Genomic DNA, 22,734 nt, shown 5'->3' on the forward strand with positions numbered 1-22,734 from the left:
GAAGAGGGAGGGGACGAGAGATTGACCTTGGAATGCACAGCTCTAAATGGGATATATCCATCAAATCCTTCCCCTCAGAGCTCAAAGAACCACACAGAAGAAAAGGAAAAAAGACTGCAAGCACCAGAGGGGATGGAGGACACCAGGAGAACAAGGCCCTCTGAATCAACTCAACAAGGCTCATGGGACCTCACAGAGACAGAAGGAGCAAGCACAGGGCTGACACGAGTCTACGCCTGGTCCTCTGTGTGCAGTGTTCAGCTTAGTGTTTTCATTGGACGCCTGAGCGTGGGTCTCAGACTCCTGTTGAGCAGCCATGTCCACCTCCGACGGGACGGTTTTTGCTTTATCCTATATTTTATTGTCTTGTTTGGTTGTTATCTCTTAGACACCTGCTCTTTTCTAATAAGAAGCAGAAAAGGAGAGGAACTGGAAGGGTGTGGAGGAGCAGAGCGAGGGAAAACTGTAATCAGAAGGCATTGCATGAGAAAATAATCAATTCTCAATAAAAGAAAAAAACGAAAAAAGAAAAACCTTAAGATGCCAAGGAAAGTTAAACAAAATGTTAGTCAGTTGAAGAGTTTGATCCCATTTGTGTAGCACTGATCGTTCAATTGGTCTTAATGGAAATGCTATTTAAGTTTCTTTCTTGTTGCTGTCATGAACGGTGGTGGGGTTGTAGGAGCGGCATGAGCTCAGTAAAGTGGGTCACACTGCATCCCCACTCAAGAAGCAGAGGATGCTTGGCTCAGGACGACTCACTTCTTCTCATTCAGTCCGGGGTCCAGCCCCGGAAACAGTGCTGTCCTCTCCTTCCTGATCCACAAGGTGCTGAGATTCCAGATCCTATCAAACTGAAATTAACCAGCATCCCCATAAGTTGCCATCCATACTATAGAATTTGAATTGATTTGCAGATCTCTTACTTTGCTTTGAAGTAGATTGTAAAAGAATAGGTTTTGAAAGAACCAGGTGTTTTGCATCCCACAGGTTCTAGCACAGCCAGTTTCTAGTTTTCCTTTAGTGCGTGCCATACAGATTTCATTCACAACGAAAGCCAGATTGGAAACTATCCATCTAAATATGTGATCTGTCCTTTCATTAACAGTGAGGCTAATTTCCCCTGTAAAGCTCTGATTATGTAGACGGTGTTCCTGTGCATGTTTATTCTGTGCCTGGCAGCATTGTGTGCATCACATGTGAGTAACAAGATGTCTTCATGCATTGTCAAGAAGAAGGCAAGTCTCAACTCCTGCTTCCTCCTCAAGAAATCTCACTAAGTGATGGCAGCAGACAGCATTCTCCCTCGCTTGGCTTTGCAAAAGACAACACTGAAAAGATTAGACTAGAAATGAGAACAGAATGTTGTCCCTTCCTCTTCTCAAATAAACGTCTCTCCTGCAATGATGAGTGCATCCATATTTCAGCTTCCTTGACAAAGCTTTTTTCTATAATCATTCATTAGATGTATCATGGATGATCTGTTATGTAGTAGTTGCTGTTCCCGGAATGGGATTCTTGACTCTATCCATCAACTTTTCCCACACTTTCTCAGAATAGTGGAGATTTTTCCCAGGCATCTATGGAAGGTGGAGGCAGATGCCGCTGTTTCTGCAGGAATCACATACTCCAAAGGTAGCAACAAAGCTTTCAGGAGTCTCAGTAAATAAAAGACCACCTGCATGGAACACACCACAGCCCTACAGTCACCTGTTTCTCCCACCCCCAAATGTACTCCATCACACTCTTTCCCTCACACCTCCTCCCACATACCCCACCTATTCCCCCATACCCCATGCCTCTTCCCCCATGCCCCACCTCCTCCCTCACACCCTTTACCTCCTCCCCCATACCCCATACCTCTTCCCCCATACCCCAAGCCTCCTCCCCCATCCCCCACCTCCTCCCTCACACCCTTTACCTCCTCCCCCATAATCCACCTATTCCCCCATACCCCACGGCTCCTCCCCCATGCCCCACCTCCTCCCTCACACCCCACCTATTCCCCCATACCCCACACCTCCTCCCCCATGCCCCACACCTCCTCCCCCATACCCCTTACCTCCTCACCCATACTCCACACCTTCTCCCTCATACCCCACCTATTCCCCCATACCCCTTACCTCCTCCCCCATACCCCATACCTCCTCCCTCACACCCCTTACCTCTTCCCCCATACCCCATACCTCCTCCCTTAAAATCCCTCCTCCTCCCTCATATCCCACCTCTCTCCCACCCTCCACCTCCTCCCTCACACCCCTTACCTCCTCCCCCATATCCCATACCTCCTCCCTCACACCCCTTACCTTCTCTCCCATACCCCACCTCCTCTTTCATACTCCCACCTCTGTCTCACACCCCTGCCTATCTCTCAGACACCCTTACCTCCCCCCATACACTCCCCACCTTCTTCCTAACACGCCACCCTTACCTAGTCCTATCATTTCTAGCTCTTAGAGTTTAAGGTTGAACCCAGGTCCTCAGGCATTCTAAGCAGACTCTAGAAGTCTTGTGAAGGTTACTTCATATAATTTCAAAATGAAAATGTGGATTTAAAGTCCTATCTTTGTTTACATAGGTGGTATCACTGGCAGAATTGCCAAGGATGATCTCATTCCAGCATAAAAGTGTTCACAGGGAAAGATGACACTTTGAGAAGAGCTAATAAGTCAGCATTGCCTCAGAAAAGCATTCTGGAACAGTAGGAATTATAAGAAAAATACTGAGAGTATTTTTGATTTTTTTTTGTAAAGTAAAAAACAAAATGCATATCGCCGATTTTAAAAATTGTTGGTACTTAAAAATCAGATTTGATGTCCTATACAAGTTGTGCCTATTCAATTTGCCTTATAAAAACAAAACAAAATATGTGATCAACTATTGTGATTGAAAACATAAAATGGCTGGGCAAATAGAAATTGGTGATGAAGAGGTCACCTCAGGAACCTTGGAAAATTCCACCAGACCCCTCTCCTCCTGGAAGAGAAAGGTCATAAAGAATATAGACACCCCTCCCCTCAAGAAGGGAGGGGCTTATTACATTCCTCAGACCACAGGGAGGAGGGACCAACCACAGGCCACCTGCATGTAGGGGAGGCCCGGAGCTCTCTAGACATATTCTGCTACCATTGGCCAACTACCGCCCTAAAGACCAATCAGTTTATAAGTCACACTGTTCTGCCAATCAGATTGTGCCTAAAGGCTGCTGCCTTGAGAACTGTATAAAGGCTCGCAGGACAGTCTGCACAGGGTTGTTCTCTTTCTTCATGTACAGGGAGACTGCAACATGCTGGGACAATAAATTCCTCTTGGTTTTTGCATCAATTCCTGACTCCACAGTTGTTCACTCAGGGGGTCCCTGGTAATCTAAGGCTCACCAGAGTCTTACAGTGAGAAATGTTCCAGAGATAAAGAAAATGGGAGCCTAATACAAAGACCTGACACGCCTATAGCAGGCAAGCAAGTGGAGCACGTGAGTTTAGTGATTAAAAGTGTGATTCAATCACACAAACCTGAGGTTCTAAGTCCCTATGCGGTAAAACGCCAGTGTCATTCATGACTGTTGTCATCAGGCAGCCTTGCCCCTGCCACGGTGGTATGGGCATGAACTGCACAATGACCTCACCCACTGCTTTCCAGAAATAGCCACACGGTATAATACATTGAGACTGAAGCCATGAAATACAGAGAAACAAATGGAATACCAGGGTAATATAACAAAGGAAGCCAGAAAAGGACACTTTTCATTATTAACAGCAAGTGTGGAGCTGGCCAGGCAAGCCTGAGCTTCAGATACAAGAAATGGGAGGTCTTCAGAACCTGGAGGGCAAAGCATGTACTGCTTGGACCGTAACCAAATGTTTGTCAATGTGAAGAGGAATCAAGATGATGTCTTTAAATCCTCAGGAGCAGGAGCAAAACAAAATGGATACATTGTCTTTTAACACAAAAGTTTTCTTTCTATTAGAAAGTCCTATCCTATGGAGTAAGAAGCAGCGTGAAACCAAAACGGGCAAGAAATATGTCTACAATCCTCAAATAAAGTAACATAATGTATCAGAAGGAAACAGTAACAGCAGTTAATCTCAAATACAATGAATTTCCCTCTCCTAGTAAGTAGCAAAAGGTCAGTTTTGTATGCAGCTTTCTTTAATACAAAAGGCCAGGTGGTTGTAATTTATCTGAGCAAATCAAAATGAGCAGAGGGACGATCGCTGAAAAGGTCATTTAAAAGCTAAGTCCTCAGAATGGATGTGTAATGTGTATGACTCGGCAAAGGGAAAAATGAGAGCCTGGATAATACGACTTTTGAAACCTGAACTTGAAAGCAAAGGGGTCACAAGTAGAGCATTGTAGTGTCGGATACAGCACTTCCCTGTGTAAGCATGTACAATGTGGGAGAAAGCCAGAGGTGTGCCACACGACACAATCAACCTTGTGGAGTGCAGCAGACAAGTGTTGTGCACAGTAAAAGCCACCCAAGGTCCCAAGGATTCCCTGACACCACAGACTAAGCCAATAGGAAGCATCTGCCTCTAGACCCCAACCTACCCCAAAATGTAAGACCCTATTCACATAGAATAAAGCACATGAGTTGTTTCAGAGACCATCCAGGAGTGTCTGTCCTACAGAGCTGTAACACTTTGGGGAAGAGAATTCTCTTCCAAAGCTTTCTGCTGGAAGCTGTTCAAACCTACTGCAGTCAGGTCCCACTAGGTGGCCCTGACATTGGCTCCAAGCTACCTGATAAGTGGCAGCCACAGAAGAGACCCAGAAGCCCACCTTGATCCAACTCCCACCTCCTCTTTGGAGAGTACAACTCTTTGGCTGCTCTGGCCAGGCCAGAACCCCAGAGATCACCATGGCTAGCATCCTGTACACTGTCGAGCGCCATGGCTGTCTGTGATTATAATATCAGTTCTGTGAGAGCTGCTTAAATCTTCAAAGACAGATAAATGATCCAAATACTGACAAGTTCCTCATAGTCAATATGCTAAATATTTGTTCTTTTAAAGGAAATGTATTATTCTGTTATTAAGTAATGGGATCGCTTTTAATTCAATATTAGAAAACTTTAAAAATGTTAAAGTATTTCTTTATCAAGTCATCTGCTAATTATCACTTAAAATGTCTCCACTGTGAAATACCCAGGATATTCATTGGCTTATTATAGTGATATATAAACATACAGTTTTGCCTTTAATATTTTGTGAAAGGAACCATGATTTACTTTTTAAAAGCAACTAAATTTTGTTGTTTGAATTTTAAAGGTGAAGGATAGTTTGGTAGAAAATAACAGATTATTTCACCTGGTGTAAACTGCCTTCTTTAAAGTATTTGGAACGCCATTCAATGCACAAAAGTCAGAATATATAAGGGGCAGTGGTCACACCAGACTCATAGCAATAGTTCATTTTTAAAGTTAACGGGATTCTAGAGGTTAACTCATCCAATATTACAGCATGGCGAAAGCACTCTCGCTTCTGAGGCAGATGCAGATGGTCACCGGGCATGAAATCACCAGGGTCCAGAATTACTACTTCTTAGCATGTCTCCTCACACATACTGTTGGTTTTTCACACTTAACAATAAATACCTATTTTTTCCCTCATGATATTTTTGGAACATTAGAATTAAGAAAGATACTTCAAACTTAATTTACAAAAAATTTCTTCAAGTACACATTAAGCATTTGAACAATTTCTCACACCTTCAACTCAAACAGATGGACGACTATTGTAACACTTTTCATTCATTATTTATGCAACAGAAATCTGTGATCTACTCTCTGTTCTGGGAAGAGAGCCAGGCATGTGGTCTTTCTTGCCCTCAAGGGGCTTACTCTGTTTTATGAGTAGGGCAAACGTGTTTCTAGTGGAAGTTTTCAATGTTGGTTTTGAAGGTCTCTCTTGATATATAAAGAGCACACACACCACTGAAGTGTGGTCAGACTTATTTAGAATGTGAGAGGACATTTCTTACGATCCAGACTAATTTGGATTCTTTTCCAAGTTAAGGTGACGAGGTGGATTTTATGTTGCTTTTAAATGTATTCTTCTGTTGCTAGCTCTAATGTGCAGCCCCAGGTTTCTCTTACATAAATGATTAAGACCAGTATTCCTTAGTTATCACTGGTGTGAGGTGTGATATTCTTAAAATAAAACCAGATCTTCATGTTGGCCTTTGAAACGTTTAACTTTTAAAATTTGCTATCCTAATTTATCTTTGAGTATAGAGTGCTCTCTGAACTGCTGGCCTGGTGTGTTAAATCTCTCTACATAGGGCCTTTGTATTGACCTAGTATTTCCTTCCCTGGATCAGACAGGCAGAGAGCCTTCAAGACTGCCAAACTACTGGTGATCCCAAATGTCAATCATTGGTTGACGCAGGCCTCTTCATCTATCAAGTTACCTTCCAAATGGAGATGGAGACAGAGTGAAAAAGCTATATGGATTTAAGAACACAGACCTTAATCCACTCGGGGATCAAGAGCAGTCCCAGGGAACGAGGAAGTCCCCACACTACAAAACAAGGCCTTTGGTTTTAACCCTGTGAAATCACACTTTACCACTGCTGTATACTCAGGGTATGAGGACTCAGGCTCTAGTGACATTTACGAGGTGGCTCTAATTCATCTCGGTCAGGGGCTTTCTTAACTCAGGCTCACTATCAAGATTGCTCTACACAGTTTTGAAGTTCCTCCCTCTCTCGGAGTCCTCACTGCTTTACCTATTAACTGTTGTTTTTCCTGAATTAAATGTCTTATGACTTTTTTTCAATCACCAAATATTTATTATCACATAACAATTAGCATACAGTTTGTCTCAATTGTTATACAATATATTTCTTTTTTTTTTTTTTACCAATTTGCCTCCCCCAAACTCTAAATTTTTATAACTAAAGACATTTAATTCATTGTTGATAAAAATTTTAAATGGATCAAGGAAAAGAAATTAACTCTTTATTGCCCTGTTAGAGCCTCTCTCTAGAACTGACCACCTACTAAAAATCAATAATATGCTACGGAAGAATTGAGGACCCTACCTAGATTCCTGAACAAGTTGAAAGAGAGAAAGTAAATTATAGGGTTAATACCTTTATTAATGACACCATACACTGTGTCTACAAATTAGTTAAGTTACTTTACTTTCTTGAGGATAGATCGAGTAAGTCCCCAAGCACCTTGCAATGATGAATATCATTGGCTTCAATCGTGACTAGCGTTGTAAGGGTGACCATTTAGAAAGAAGTAACAGCAGAAATAGCAAAGATAATTACTTAATTATATGAGAAAGAACAATCTAGAACTCCTCACGAGCATTCTTTTCTACTATTAAGCTCTAAAGTCGGCAAGCATACATGCATTACAACACTTCAATTGGCTTCAGTTGGTGTTTGCTTTAGGGTTAGGCAGCCAAGGTCATTTCGTTACCTACAGTTTCATTCTTCCATGACGACTCCATGTAAACTTTAAGTCATGTTCACAAACATAGACTGAACACACACACAAACCCCGTGTGTCATTTTCTCTCCTCCCTCTTTCTTTTCTCTGTTGTATTAGCTACTCAAGGACATGCAACATATTATGCTTATTGTCTGTTTAGAATCTGTCTTTCTAATATCAGCAGAGATAAACATCTTTCAATATAGTAAATATTTGTAGTAAAATGTAAGCATCCAAAACGTATCTGGCACATGTCATATTTTCAATGGATAATTGTTGAGTAATTCACTTGGGACCAAGACAAACCTTAGAAATATGTAGCTTGAACCCAGATGGACTCTGACTCTACCACATGGACTAAAGTTGTCAATGAATCTCTACTAACATGAGAGACAATGCTTCCTGGGCAATACAGTGATTAAGGACACACAGTGATAACAAACACATAAAGACTGGCATGCCTGATGTCAGTCACAAATTCATGTGGGTCTCCTATTCACAAAATACGGTCACTCTTTAATTTTCTGTACTGAATGAATGGGCATTCAACACCGTTGGTTCTGTGCACAGTCTAGGAGAACAAAGGCATCTGAATAATACATGTCTGGACTTACTCTATGACAAACATCTAAACTCTGCAAGATGGCAGCAGTGACTCTCCTGTATGGATAATCCCATGATTCCCTACTTGCTCCCAATCATAGACCTTAAGCTTTGGATATCTTATACAAAGTGAAAGCTATTCTGGCATGATTTAATACAAAGCCTTTCAGTCTCTCTTCTTCCTTCCCCTTTGGGTGAGACACCTGGCTTCCAGAAGAACTAAGTTTAAGAAATCTAATTGTGTTTGAGATAACTTCATTAGGGGGCAACTCTTACCTTGGGCCTGGCTTGGTCATTAAACTTGATAGACAAGAAACCAATGATGCAGACATTTTCTGTGTTATTAGAGATGTGTATGCCTTCACTCCGACTGGGCTGCCTTGTTCAGCTCCTGATATACTAGATACTGATAGCCCCTGTACCTAGATGTACTATAACTTGCTCTGCTGTGCTCGGTTGATATCCCTGAGGTACCTGCTCTTCTCTGAAGTGAAACAGAGGAGAAGTGGGTCGGAGAGAGGGGAGCAGAACTAGGAAGAGTGGATGGAAGGAAAACCACAGTCAGGACATACTGTGTGAGAGAATTAAAACCAGACAAACCAGCATTACAGGGGAATACCAGGACAGGGAAATGGGAGGGGGTGATTGGGAAAAGGGCAGAGGGAAGAGGGCCTATGAGACCGATGGGGAGGGGGGAACCTGGAAAGGAAAAAGCATTCAGAATGTAAACAAAGAATATAGAAAATAAAAAAAAAATTAAAAAAAAACCCAGACAAACTGCCACCACCACCACCAAAAATACCTCAAAAGATCTGCCACTGACGTGACATAACTGAGCTGAACCTTTAGAACTTCTGTCCAATCTACTGACTAGAGAATATTTTTGGTTAAGACTGAGTTGACTAAAAACAAAGAAGGCTGCTTTAGGAATTTTTATCTAAAGACTTTTCAGCTTACAAAAGTGAAATAATTGCATTTTTGGGTGTATAACTATGATTTATAAACAGATGTGATCTTTAAACCAGAATGTGGTCAAGCAAGGAGAAATTATTGCATTATAGACATCCCTTTTTTAGTGGGATTTTTTCTTTAATTAATGTTTTTTTCTACATTTTAAATTAAAATTATATAACAAAGGACATTTATTGTACACATTACCTGCTGTGATATATTTTAGAAACTTCAGGGTATAAAATCTAAATTGACTACCATGAGGCTGACGAGAATGCCCATGAACTCATCAACACGATTCCCTGGCCCTGCTCTAATAAACAGTGGCTCCATTCTCTCGGTCCTGCTCTCAGATACATAGCCAAGCCCAGATCCTGGTGGCTGTACACAACCAGAGAGAGAGTTGACAAAAGGAGTCAGAAATGGGACACACCCATCTCAGGAGAAGAGCCATTTAAGAGCAGTGCAGAGAGCAGTGCAGCAGTTGAGTCAGCTCAGTCAGTCAGTCAGTTGGGAGTCAGTGCAGTGAGTGCAGTACAGTGGAGCTGAGGTTGTGAGTTCATGCAGTTCAGTGCAGCTCAGCAGAGAGAGGTGAAGCCAGAGAATACAAAGGGAGTCGGAAGATTAGAACAGATCGCCAGGGTCAGTTTGAAGCCAAGCAGAGGAATTCAGTGAGAAGTTGGGGGAAGTCAGACTGAATCAGTCAGCTTGGTGAGGAGTTTGAGCCACAACAGCTGACATGAACTAGCCAGTCAGAGTTCAGAAAGAGCTAAAAATGGTGAGTTTATATACAGCAGTAAGCCTCTGAGATGACCAGATTACATCTGATGAATAAAAGTTAATTTTCATGAGGCTACAAATGTTGATTCATCCTGGGCTTTTACGTGGATGCAGAAGCTCTGCCCGCAGCCCCTCTTACTTGTGGGTAAGCTCATCTGTTCACTGAACCATTTCACCAGCACAAGCATAAATATATCTAAATACATATAAATCTCCAATATATATTCCTTTCTCTTAAATTAGGGTCTTTAAATGACATTTTCAAGCCACCTTCCCACAGGACTTGTACACCGTCAACCTGGCTTACCACTTCTCTGAGTATTGTCTGTATTATCAAAGTGTAAATGAAGCACATCTTTGCTTTAAGAATGTCCAGTTTCTGTTTCTCTACAATTACTCTATCTTAGGACCCTGGCTGTAACACATTTGAAGGAGAATACAATTTATCGCAACACATTAATCATGGCTACAAACATTTTCAGGTCAATGGAATGCTGAAATTAATTTGAGTGCCACATTCATTGGAACCACAATCTCTTAAATATAAGATAATTTGACATATAAATTATAAAACTGTTTCCCTTTCCATTTCTTATGGTCAGAAAAATATTAGCTTGGCTCAGAAACACAGATATTATCTTATTTAGGATTACTATTCCTATGACAAAATACCATGACCAAAGCAATTGGGGGGGGGGTATTTCACTCACAGTTCCAAAAAACAATTCATTATTAAAAGCAGTAAGGGTAGGAACTCAAACTCAAAACTGGAGGTAGGAGCTGAAACAGAGGCCATGGAAGGATGCTGCTTACTGGCTTGCTCAGTCTGCTTTCTCATAGAACCCAGGACTGCCAGTCCAGGGATAGCACCACCCACAACACCTGGCCCCTCTCCCATTGATCAATAATTAAGAAAATGCCTTAAAGGATTTTATCAAAGATGTGGATCTTATGAAGGCATTTTTCTTAATTGACGTTCCCTCATCTCTGATGACTCTAGTTTGTGTCAAACTGACACAGAACTAGCCAGTACAGATCCTTTGTGTCAGGAACGCCACATGAAAAAAATTAAATAACTTGAGGAAATAGCTAACCTTGCAAATTTGAAATGTATCTCTATATGTTTTCAGTGCCAATTTACTTCTTCTTTTACTATAGTATGAATTGCCTTTAATGAAGAAGTCTATATATTAAATTCCAATTATTAGATAATCAAAAGCTGCCACAGTACAGGATGGGTTGCTAAGGTTGTAAATATTCGCAAGAAATAGAATGAAACACAAGCATTGTGTTCCAGATTTGTGTTCTACTTATAAAATTGAGATTTAAAGCCCAAATATTAATTTACAGAATAAGAGTTTAATGACTTCTCAGACAAGTGGCAATGACAATCAGACTGGAGCCCAAGATGTGTGGACTTGAACAACTGTGGCCTGATAACTAAATGATAATTTTGTTCAGAATAATGTATTACACAATTCCATAACTCTGTGGGACATCATGCTTCTTCTTATGACATATACTTGATATCATTTCTGCTCATTCATTACTCTATATCTTGCTTTGCTCTCCTCTTCAAATGTCTCAGCTTCTCTCTGAGTCCTCTAAATCTCTCTTGTCGCCTTTTGATATCCTGAACACAGGAAGTAAGTTTCGGTACTGCACATTAGAAAAGGTTTATGATATCAGCACTTGAAACACAACTATGTTTCCATTGATAAGTTATTTGACATAAGCCTTGCTCACAACTCACTGCCAGATATAAATGTTGGAAATGCAATGTCCTAGAATGTGTGGTGTTGCAACCTTAATAATTAAACTCAACCAATGTAGTGCTGAGGACTTAGGATATTCTTAGTTAATAGATCTTTGCTAATTTGAAAGCCAACAAGGTCAAACAAATATATGAGCTATTGGAAGATGAATGAATTTTAGAAATACTATTGAAATATTTCTGAAATTTTAAGTGTTCCTTGGTTGCTTTCATCCATTACTGCTTTGCATTGGTAATAAAAGTAACAGACATGGCATCAATGACCAAACCATTAACTGAATGCTAATTAACCAAGCTAATTACTTAATTTAACTTAATTTATGTTAACTTAATTATGTTAACATAAATGTTGTCTTGACCTCAAAAGGTAAACCAAATGCACATTTTAACTGGAGTCAGAAGTTGTTTTGAGCTTTTTCAGTCCTAGGAGCATATACCAGGGACATTAAAACAATACATAGTACAGTAAGAGTTTAAACACTGCCCTGTAGCAATTCCCCTACTAACATCTATGTTTGACCTTACAGTAACAGTCCTGATAAGTTACTGCATCCTGAGTAAGAGCCTAAACGCTACATTGTAGCGATTCTCCTGCTAACAACTATGTTTGAACTTTCAGTAACAGTCATGATAAGTTACTGTATCCTGAGTAAGAGCCTAACCGCTGCTCTGTAGCAATTCTCCTGCTAACATTTATGTTTGAACTTACAGTAATAGTCATGATAATTTACTGTATCCTGCTGACTTGAAACATTTAATTGGAAGTGATGCAAACACACCATCAGAGAATAATAAGCACCAGACTTGGCAAGGCTTTCTCTAGCGGGAAACTGGAGGCGCATCCCTGAGTTGCTGTGGAAAATGAAGATTTCTTCATTTCTAGCTGCCTTCAAATAAACAGCAGCTAGAAGGGAAGCTGGGTTTTGTGGATTTTCAGATCTATCTTGGATTATCAATTTTATAGCTTTCTGATAAAGAGATAGGTCTCTTTGGGAAGATCATACTTTTGAAGGGGCTAACTCTTCCCATGAATCCTGCTGCAGGCGCCAATTGTCCCAGGGATGCAGTCATGGAGCCAACGCTGACCATGGAAGGGCTGATGGGCTGAGGCAGCTCCATTTATTCCCTGTGATCTACTCAGAACAAGAATCTAGAGTCACATCTCATAAACCCTGCTTCCTTCAGAAATTGCATTTTCTTCCTGAACATTTCCTCTCCCAATATTGTAACCAGTTTGAATGATTTAATAAAAAATTTATCACACGTGTAACCTAATAACGTTAGAAAGATTCATAACATGATTTAGTAAACATGAGCACATCAAGAAATATCTTTACCCAACTGACAAAATTAATGAAGTACAAGTGTTCAAGAAAATGAAACTAATCTGGTCTCAAATATAAGGGAAGTTATTCCTTAAATGTATAAGGAACCTATAAAATGCCTTTACTTAACCTAGTAATTCAACTGTTCAGAATCTATGTTAATTAGTGACTGAGAGATTTATTAATCTCAACCAAAGAATCATTTGTTATAGTGAAGATCTTAAGCTTGACGACTTGGTTATCAAGCATGTAAAATGATTATTAATTGTAAAATTTTAATAGACAAATTATCAAAGAGCTAATCGTACAAAAGGTAATACTTATTTTCATATACACATATAAATATGCATAAATTCACATAAGATTAAAATAAGATTTGGGATGAATCTTACTCTTAGGGGCTACAATAATATAGAATGAAGTTTCATGAGGTTCAATAGATAAAACATCATTGTAAAGAATAATCCCATTTATTTATGTATGTCAACTATATTTACATCTACACCTATATTTTTATGTTTGGAGAAAAATATACTACTAGAGCATGAATTAGATAGAATTCATTTATATATATATATGTATATATATGAATATATATGTATATGTATATATATTTTTTTTCCAACTTCCCTCTAAGGGAGAAAGCAAGAATATTACCAACTATTTTGATGCTCTAAATTATTGACATGTTTATCATAGAATGTATAATTTGAGAGAATAAAAAACAGATTAATAAATTACTCATTTTTGAGGCTGAAGGAAAGTGGAGAATCTGTGTCCATTGTTTAAATTACAGCTTGCCTGATTCTATAAGGTTAAAGTGGGTAAGATTAGCTCCTGGCTAAGACAATACAAGACCTAAGACAAATCTAGAAAGGCAATTGCAACTGACTAGAGTTACCCGCCATACTCAGTATGACTTGGGAATGGCAAAGTTTCTAGAATGAGAAGAGAATGATGCACTGCTCCTCTGTGGAGCAGACAGGATTGTTGGTCTTAGAGACAGACACGATCCTTATCTTTACCAGAGGCCATTAATGCAGCCTAGAGCCACTTGCAAAGTCTGATTCTCCTTGTTCTCAGAGAAAGTGATCTGGCGCTGAAAACTCAGCTGATTCCAAGCTGACTTTAAGTGGACACGTGAAACCATTTAGGCTGTCAAATTAACCTGGGTTAGGACTAAGAATACAGTGATGAAGTTTGCCATCTGGTGGTCAGAGAGACACATGCTAATTACATTTGAATTTTGCAATGAACTATAAAGTCAAGTATAACTATTAGATAAACTCAAGGATAAAACGGAAGCAGCAGAACAGTATACTAAGTATACTTGCTCAGGATATCTAGGCATCTATTCCAGGGCTCTAATAATCTCTTTCAGCCAAAGGGATTCTGCAAATAAGGGGCACAAAATAGGGAGTTCTTCCTGGATTCCCTGCATGAGCCCCATATGTAACCATGTGTCCTACCAAGATAGTGGAAAGGAAAGATCTGATGTAGTTCAGCGTATGTACAATGTCTTCTGTATTTATTTGCTTGTGAATTTTAAGAAATTCTTTTTTGGGGGAAAACAGTTGATGGACTAATCTTGATGATAAAGATTCTCTCCATGCCTCTCTCTGTGTTTCTCTCTCAAATTTACTCAAACTGAAAACTGACTGGACCTTGTCTTGGATGAACGTTTCTGTGTGCGCTAACAGTCATTCTGCTTCCCAGTTCCTATGCACAGCCAACTGCTTCCCCATCAGTGATGCAGTATTTCATTCTTTTCTTGCTGATAAACAAAAAGCTTCCATGTAATTAACATGGCTTCTATTTTCCTCAGCTTCTACTACATTTTAGGAATTGGACAATGAATGAACAAAAACAAACATAGAGCCTGGAGAACCACCAACAGGAAGTGACAGATCCTGGAGGAAGGGGGATGTCCAACACTACTGACATCCTTCCTTCTAGTCTGTGTTGACCCAGTCTTAGTGCTCCCTGGCCCTTCCCAGTTTTGTCCTTTCCTTCAGTGTCAGCTTGAGTGAATCTGGAGTCACTTGGGAGATTGGAGCACATCTCTAGGTGTCTCTAAGAGGACATTTCATAGGATTAACTGAAGAGGGAAGAGTCTTCCTGCCTATGTGTGGCACTACCCCAAGTCTGTGTGGCAGATAGAAGAAGGGTGGGGTGGGCAGTGAACATGCTGATCTGCAGGCCGTTAGCAGGCAACCTCGTGCTCCTGATGCTATGGCCAGGAGCTGCCTCCACCGCCGCAGCCCTGCCTTCTTCACCAAGATAGACTACATCTTCAAACTGGGTATGGAAATGGATCCCGAATTCCTTAAGAATCTTCTTGTCCACCATGTGGCTGCATAATGAGAGAAGTAACTGGCAAAGCCTTCCTATTATGCACCTGGTTTATTGACTTTGGTCCAACATTGCTTTTGATCTGTGTTTGGAAATATATTTCTGTATCTTCAAGTTATTCTATAATTTGTCTCAGTATTTTGGCCTCAAACTGTTTTTATAATCCTAATAGCATATACATGTTTGCTAGGAAGGTCTTAGTTCTCTTTTCTGGGTAAGTCTGAATTTGTCTAAGCTGTAGGAGAAACTGGGGTTTCTGGCTCATGACCTCCAGGACACTGCGTTTTGCCCACGTGCCTTGAGCCAATATACTTTTTGCATTATAAACAAAATGGAATACAAACAAGTCAATGTCAACAGCAACACACGGTCTGCAGTGGATTTAAAGCTGTGTTCATATTGGGCAGCTGTGCAGTGGTTTGGTGCTTAGGTTAAAACTGTGTTTTCCTAACTTGTCACTCACTGAATCTAAGTCGTTTGGGGGACAGCGATGCAACTGTTAATTCAGACTGCAGCACAACACTAGCATATCAATTATGAAGCCTATAGAGCACCATGAGTATAACCATTGTAGATGTTTCCATGTTTTTATACACTGATGTGCTGGGTGGGCCATTCCAGCCCACTTCTCTCAGCTCTTCCCTCTCTTGCTTCCCCACATGTCCTTTCCCACTCACGGCTTCCTTCTGTGTGACCAACTGAATTCAATTAGGGTTTCCTGGTTGAGCATGCATAAGTTCATATTGCCCTGAGCAAAGGCAATTCAACAGTGACTACAGTCCTGAAGGAGATGACATCCACTCCTTCCAGCAACCATTAACGTCTGCTAATGGTTTCTCAATGAGAGGAAGGCCTTCATGGGCCGGTCCTCCATTGGTGCTGAAATGCTGATGGAACCAATCGGGTGCAGATCATGCACAGAGAGCAATGATCATTCCACGTCCAGAAGACATCCTTTTGCCACGTGGCTTCCCACGGTTGGTCTTAACTTCTTTCTCCCCAGAGGCTTGTGATGTTGCCTGAGCCTTGCAGGGGACAACATGGCTGCTATATTTGGGGCCTAGAGATCTGCCCTCATCTGTCTTCCACTTGTGGGTCAGGTTTGGAGCTCTGTATCAACTGCCATCCACACACAGGGGTTTTCCTGATAGAAGCTTGTGTACCACTAATCTTAGGGAGAGAGTGAGGGAAAGGGGGAGGGAAAGGCAAAGACAGACAGAGGGACACACAGAGAGACATACAGACAGACAAACACAGAGAGGGAGGGGGGATCAAAAGGAAGGGAGGGAGGGAGAGAGAAATGAGAGAGACAGACATACAAAGGGAAAGACACACAGAGAAAGGAAGAGAGAGACAGAGGGAGAGAACGACACACACACACAGGGAGAGAAAGAGAGAGAGCATGCTGTGGTAATCCTCAATTCCTACACAAGAACACTAAAAGGTGTGGCGATGGGGCTTGAAAAGAAAATAACCCCAATATTTTTCTTGTTTCTCTTTGTCCACAAGCTATCCCAAGGGGCCTACAGAGATGGTTCAACAGTTAAGGTCCGTTGTTGCTCTTGAATCGCCCTTGGTTCATTATCAGGACACACATGTCAGCTTAAAAAATCACCCATAACCCCAGCCTCAGGGGATATGATGGTCATTTCTGGTCTCCATGGGCACAGGCATACAACTTGGTGCACAAATATACATGAAGGCAAAACACTTACACACATAAAATAAAGACCACTTTAAAATAATTAAAAAGCTACTCTGAAAAGTTTATATGAACATTAGTCATAAATCTGTGCACAACCAGTGTCAGCAATCTTTTTCTAACTAACTAATGGAAAAGGCATTGTGACAATCCTCCCAGTAATGTCAGTTTTCATTAACTGCCATTTTGTCTTGATACTTGTAATGACTGGAATATCTTCCATGTTTGAACACACTCTCAGTGTTCCGGCTGCCTGGAAGACGTCACACTGAGGGTTTCCAGGGTCCCTTCTTTCTTTTCCGGTGAATCTGGGCATGTGTTGTGGTTCAAAATAATTCAGAGTCCCAAAGTACATCAGAACCATGGAGAAGAATATCCAACAATACATATGGACGTTACAGTCTATTTTTCCCTTTCAGAGTGGCTTGGTTTGGTGTCATTTAAAGGCTGTCTGGGGATCAAGTGTTAAGCCTGCTGACCCCTACTCCGCTTACATTCATTTCTTTTATGTGTGTGCCTTGGTATTATATACTAGCATGGCCCATTTCTTTGGCTATATAAATCAAGTTACATAGCCAAATATTTTTAAAAACATATAAATGTCTCCATACGTGTTCAATTACAATTTCTCTATCACTACAGTGAGTTTTTTCAGTAACTATGTAACAAAGAGTCTTAGTCAAAATACTCTGTCTGGTACTTTACACTCTACTCAATGTGTTTCATTGGGGAAGAGGGGACAATTTAAAGTTCATCAATTGTACCACATTAAATTAGCCTCCATCATTGACTTGGCTTGACAGCCTTCATCTATTTTAATTTACAACAAAAAGGACAGCCAAGAACAGAATAGTAGCAATAACACAGTTGGAAAGAGGCTCTGCCTTCTTAGTAACGCAAACACACACACACACACATGCATGCACATACACACATAATGCATGCACAGACACACTGCTTCTATTATCCTAACATGGCATTACTATAAAGACTTATAATCAAAAAGTTTCAAAGTACTGTATATCCTCTAATGTTCACAATAAAAGAATTTTGCCTGCAAAATCACTTTTTTTGACTTAAACAAATGTGTTGCATTATTAAGCATGGCTCATAACTATGACATTGCATTTGCTAGAGTAAAATGCTCAGTTTGCTACATTTCAATCCTTTAAGTGTTTGTGCATTAGCATGTAGTTACATCATTACTAGGTGGAATATTCATCCACCCATGAACCTGAACAAGGGGACTAAAGTGTTTCCAGTCCCCTTAACAGGAAGCAAGACAAATGTAAATACTAACCAGGGCAGGTGAGGCCAAGATGTGAGGGGCGGGATGTCAAAGGCAGGGGGAGCGGGGGCAGCCCCCATATTCACTGACAACTCCTGGCAAAAGCCAAAGCAACCACACTGTGTCAGAGTTAGTGCTCTATAATAGATAGTTGGAAACAAGAATCATCCAGAAAAGGTAAGCATGATCCTAACAGTACCATGAGGTGATTACCCTCGTCACATTTAAGAGCTAATTCAGTAAGTGTCAGTTGGTCATTCTGTGACATAGGATGGAAAACATTGCAAGGATGTTCCTTTGCATGCTAATGTTTAATAAAGAATTCTCCACGTTCCACATGAAATCTTTCTACAAGAACCACATTCTTAGGGCAATGTAGAGTGAGCAATTCTCTTTCTAAGCTTTATTAATAAGAACTTTCACTAAGTGACACAAATAAATATGAGATCATATTCAATTGATTAAAATTCCTGACAACATAAATCCTTCCAGTTCTCCACGATAGATTTTTCTCAGAAGCACATTTTTTCTTGTAGACAATCCTAAAATACCTAAGTAATTTCCCTTGTTTTAAACCCAGGGATAAAATGGCCATCCTTATCATCAGTGCCACATTGTGCCCATAGATTCAGCTTCATTTTTTCTCTTAGGAGCTTTATATTCCCTCTCTGATAAACCCAGTACTCACATATTTTATGAATGTTGTCTAGGAACCCTAGCTTGCCTTTGCTCACTATGATGTACACAGAATGGCTAATCCTAGATTCCAAAACTCTGTGTGTGTGTGTGTGTGTGTGTGTGTGTGTGTGTGTGTGTGTGTGTGGGAGAGAGAGGGGGGAGGGAAAGGGAGGGAAGAAAGAGAGAAGAGAGGAGAGGAGAGGAGAGGAGAGGAGAGGAGAGGAGAGGAGGGGGAGGAGAGATATATCACAGCTATGCACATCTCATTCCTGAGCAAGACTCAGACTATGCATGCCATCCACTAGGACATTAAGTGGGATCTCATGACTAGTTCCACATGATTAACATACGTCACACTCAGACTTGCACCAATTTTATCTCTTTTTTTGATTGGCTATAAGGCACTACAGAGTGGAGTATGTGCCTTGGAGAGGCTATGGGACTGCTGAGCTCTGGATGAAGCAGCCAGATGTACGATCACACACCACTGTGGCTGTTCCTGCCACTGAGACTGTGTCCTGGGTTAAGTCCTAGAACTGTGGCACTGCTTTCTTTACAGAGGCAGCTCCACATCTGAACCTGTTTCCAAGGCCTATTCTGAGCTTGGCTAATGACTGAGAACATGGGGAGTAACTCCAAGGGGAACTGATCTCTATACAAGGGTGAGCCTAAAAATGTGGCCTGAACGATAAGTTTTGAACATGAACTTTTAAAGCATGGTCATTTTGGAGAAGAAAAACCACCAACATGTGTCATTAATTCTTCAACTACTATCATGATGTAACTTGGTTAAGAAAACTTGATGCATTATGGATATAACACAATTATTGATATAACAGTGTTAAGACTTCCTGAGGTGGGTTGTGAGCAGGGGGAGGGGGAGATGGGATAGAGTGTTTTCGGAGGGAAAACCAGTAAATGAGATAAAATTGAAATGTAAATATAGAAAATATCTAATAAAAAATTCTGGGTGCAATGCCTCCCCCCAAAAGATTTTCTGAATCATTTTACTACTTTATCATCTTATTACCTGGGTGATAAGACATGATTGTGCTTTATATACATCTAATTTATTACCATTAACATTTTTGTTTATACTAGAAAAAATATACATTGTGGATCTACAGTCTATCACAGGAACAAGGCTGTCAGCAGCATGAGTGTGTACCATAGGGTGTTTCTTATGAAAATACAGACCTGTAGTTCAGCTTGAGGTCAGTGATGGTGTTCCCTCAGTAGTTCTTTTACTGTTGAGAATAGATTTTGCTAACCTGGGTTTTTTGTTATTTCAAATGAATTTGAGAATTGCTTTTTCTAACTCTATGAAGAATTAATTAAGTTGGAATTTGAAGGCGATTGCATTGAATCTGTAGATTGCTTTTGGCAAGATGGCCATTTTTACTATATTAATCCTACCAATCCACAAGCATGGGAGATGTTTCCATCTTCTGGGGTCTTCTTCAATTTCTTTCTTCATAGACTTGAAGTTCTTGTCATAGAGATCTTTCACTTGTTTGGTTAGAATCATCAGGGAAATGCAAATCAAAACAACCCTGAGATTCTATCTCATACCAGTCAGAATGTCTAAAATCAAAAAATTGGGTGACAGAAGATGCTAGCAAGAATTTTGAGAAAGAGGAACACTCCTCCATTGTTGGTGGGAATGCAAGCTGATACAAACACTTTGGAAATCAGTCTGGGAGTTCCTCAGAAAATTGGACATAGTATTACCTGACGACCCAGCTATACCACTCCTGGGTATATACCCAAAAGATTCTCTAACATATAACAAGGACACATGCTCCATTATCTTCATAACAGCTTTATTTATAATAGCCAGAAGCTGAAAAGAACCCAGATATTCCTCAGCAGAGGAATGGATACAGAAAATGTAAATTTTCACAATGGAGTACTACTCAGCTATTAAAAATGACGATTTCATGAAATTCTTAGGTAAATGGATGGACTTAGAAAATATCAACCTGAGTGAGGTCCAATCACGGAAGAACATACTTGGTATGCACTCACTGATAAGTGGATATTAGCCCAAAAACTGAATACCCAAGATACGACTCACAGACCACATGAAGCTCAAGAAGGAAGACCAAAGTGTGGGTTCTTTGGTCCTTATTAGAAAGGGGAACAAAATTCTCATGAGAGCAAATATGGGGACAGAGTGCAGAGCAGAGAAGGAAGGAAAGGCATCCAGAGACTGTATCACCTGGGGATTCATCCCAGATACAGTCCCCAAAATCCAACACTATTGTGGATGCGAAGAAAGGCTTGCTGACAGGAGCCTGATATAGCTGTCTCCTGAGAGGCCCTGACAGAGCCTGACAAATACAGAGTCTGATGCTCTCAGCCAACCATTGCACTGAGTGTGGGGTCTCCATTGGAGGAGTTAGAGAAAGGTGTGAAGGGAATTAAGGGGTTTGCAACCTCATAAAAAGAATAATTATCAACCAACCAGACACCCCAGCCCCCCACCCTCCCCACCCCACCACAAGCTCCCAGGGACTAAGCCATCAACCAAGGAGCACACATGACTCTGGTTACATATGTAGCAGAGGAAGGCCTTGTCAGTCATCAATGGGAGAAGAGGTCTTTGGTACTATGAAGGCTCAATAGATGTCCCAGTGTAGGGGAATTGAGAGCTAAGAGGTAGAAGTGGGTGGGTGGGTGGAGGAACACCCTCATAGAAGCAGGGAGAGATGAGATAGGATTGGGGGTTTCTGGGAGGGGAGGAAACCAGGGTAAGGGGATAACACTTGAAATTTAAATTAACTAAAAGACTAAATTTAAAAAAATAAAATAAAATAACCAATAAAAAAAGAAAATACAGATCACATTTCTTCTCTGTGGGTTTAAAATGGCATTCAAATACTGATTTTTCAAAATACTGATACCTTGATGGGGACAGAATGATTCAAATATGAATGGTACCTCCTTCACCTTCTATCTTCTCTGAAAATGAACGTTGGACTACTATTTATGAATACTTTAACTTTTCAGAATAAGTGTATTGTAAAAATAAGTTCTGTTATTATAGCATTGAATTGCAGTAATCGTTCACATATCTGACTTTGGTAATGGTCTCTTGACTGTAGACCTGATTGATTAGCATTCAAAACTATCCTTTGGGTTCCTATAGTTAAGGTAGAATCTGGAGAGGTTAGGTCCTTTTCTAAACTAAAAGTAGGGCCAGCATTATTATTTTTCCTCTAAAAACTATAAGACAAACCAATTTTGTTGCAAAGAATTCTTTTAAAAAATTTAAGTCATATGTGTGTGTGTGTGTGTGTGTGTGTGTGTGTGTGTGTGTGTGTGAATGATCAAATGTACCTGTGAGTGCAGTGGCCCCCAGAGGCATCCAGTCCCCTGGATCTGGAGTTATAGGCAGTGTACTGGCTAGTTTTGTGTGTCAACTTGACACAGGCTGGAGTTATCACAGAGAAAGGAGCTTCAGTTGGGGACGTGCCTCCATGAGATCCAGCTGTGGGGCTGGTGCTCTTGGAGAGAGCAGGCTGAGCAAGCCAGGGGAAGCAAGCCAGTAAGAAACATCCCTCCATGGCCTCTGCATCAGCTTCTGCTTCCTGACCTGCTTGAGTTCCAGTCCTGACTTCTTTGGTGATGAACAGCTGTGTGGAAGTGTAAGCTGAATAAACCCTTTCCTCCCCAACTTGCTTCTTGATCATGATGTTTGTGCAGGAATAGAAACCCTGATTAAGACAAATTGGTACCAGCGTAGTGGGGTATTCCTGTGACAACCTGACCATGTTTTGGGGAGGACTGTGGAAGGACTTTGGAACTTTGAGCTAGAAAAGCCATTAGACGATT

General features: G+C 40.7%; 1 protein-coding gene across 2 annotated transcripts in view; it reads right to left on the reverse strand.

Annotated features, from left to right (window-relative positions):
• Atrnl1 (attractin like 1) overlaps window positions 1-22,734 on the reverse strand; it is a 531,270-nt gene that overhangs the window by 209,604 nt on the left and 298,932 nt on the right. The window lies entirely within an intron of this gene.

This window comes from Apodemus sylvaticus, chromosome 1 (genome assembly GCF_947179515.1).
Source record: "Apodemus sylvaticus chromosome 1, mApoSyl1.1, whole genome shotgun sequence".
In the NCBI taxonomy this organism is placed as follows: domain Eukaryota; kingdom Metazoa; phylum Chordata; class Mammalia; order Rodentia; family Muridae; genus Apodemus; species Apodemus sylvaticus.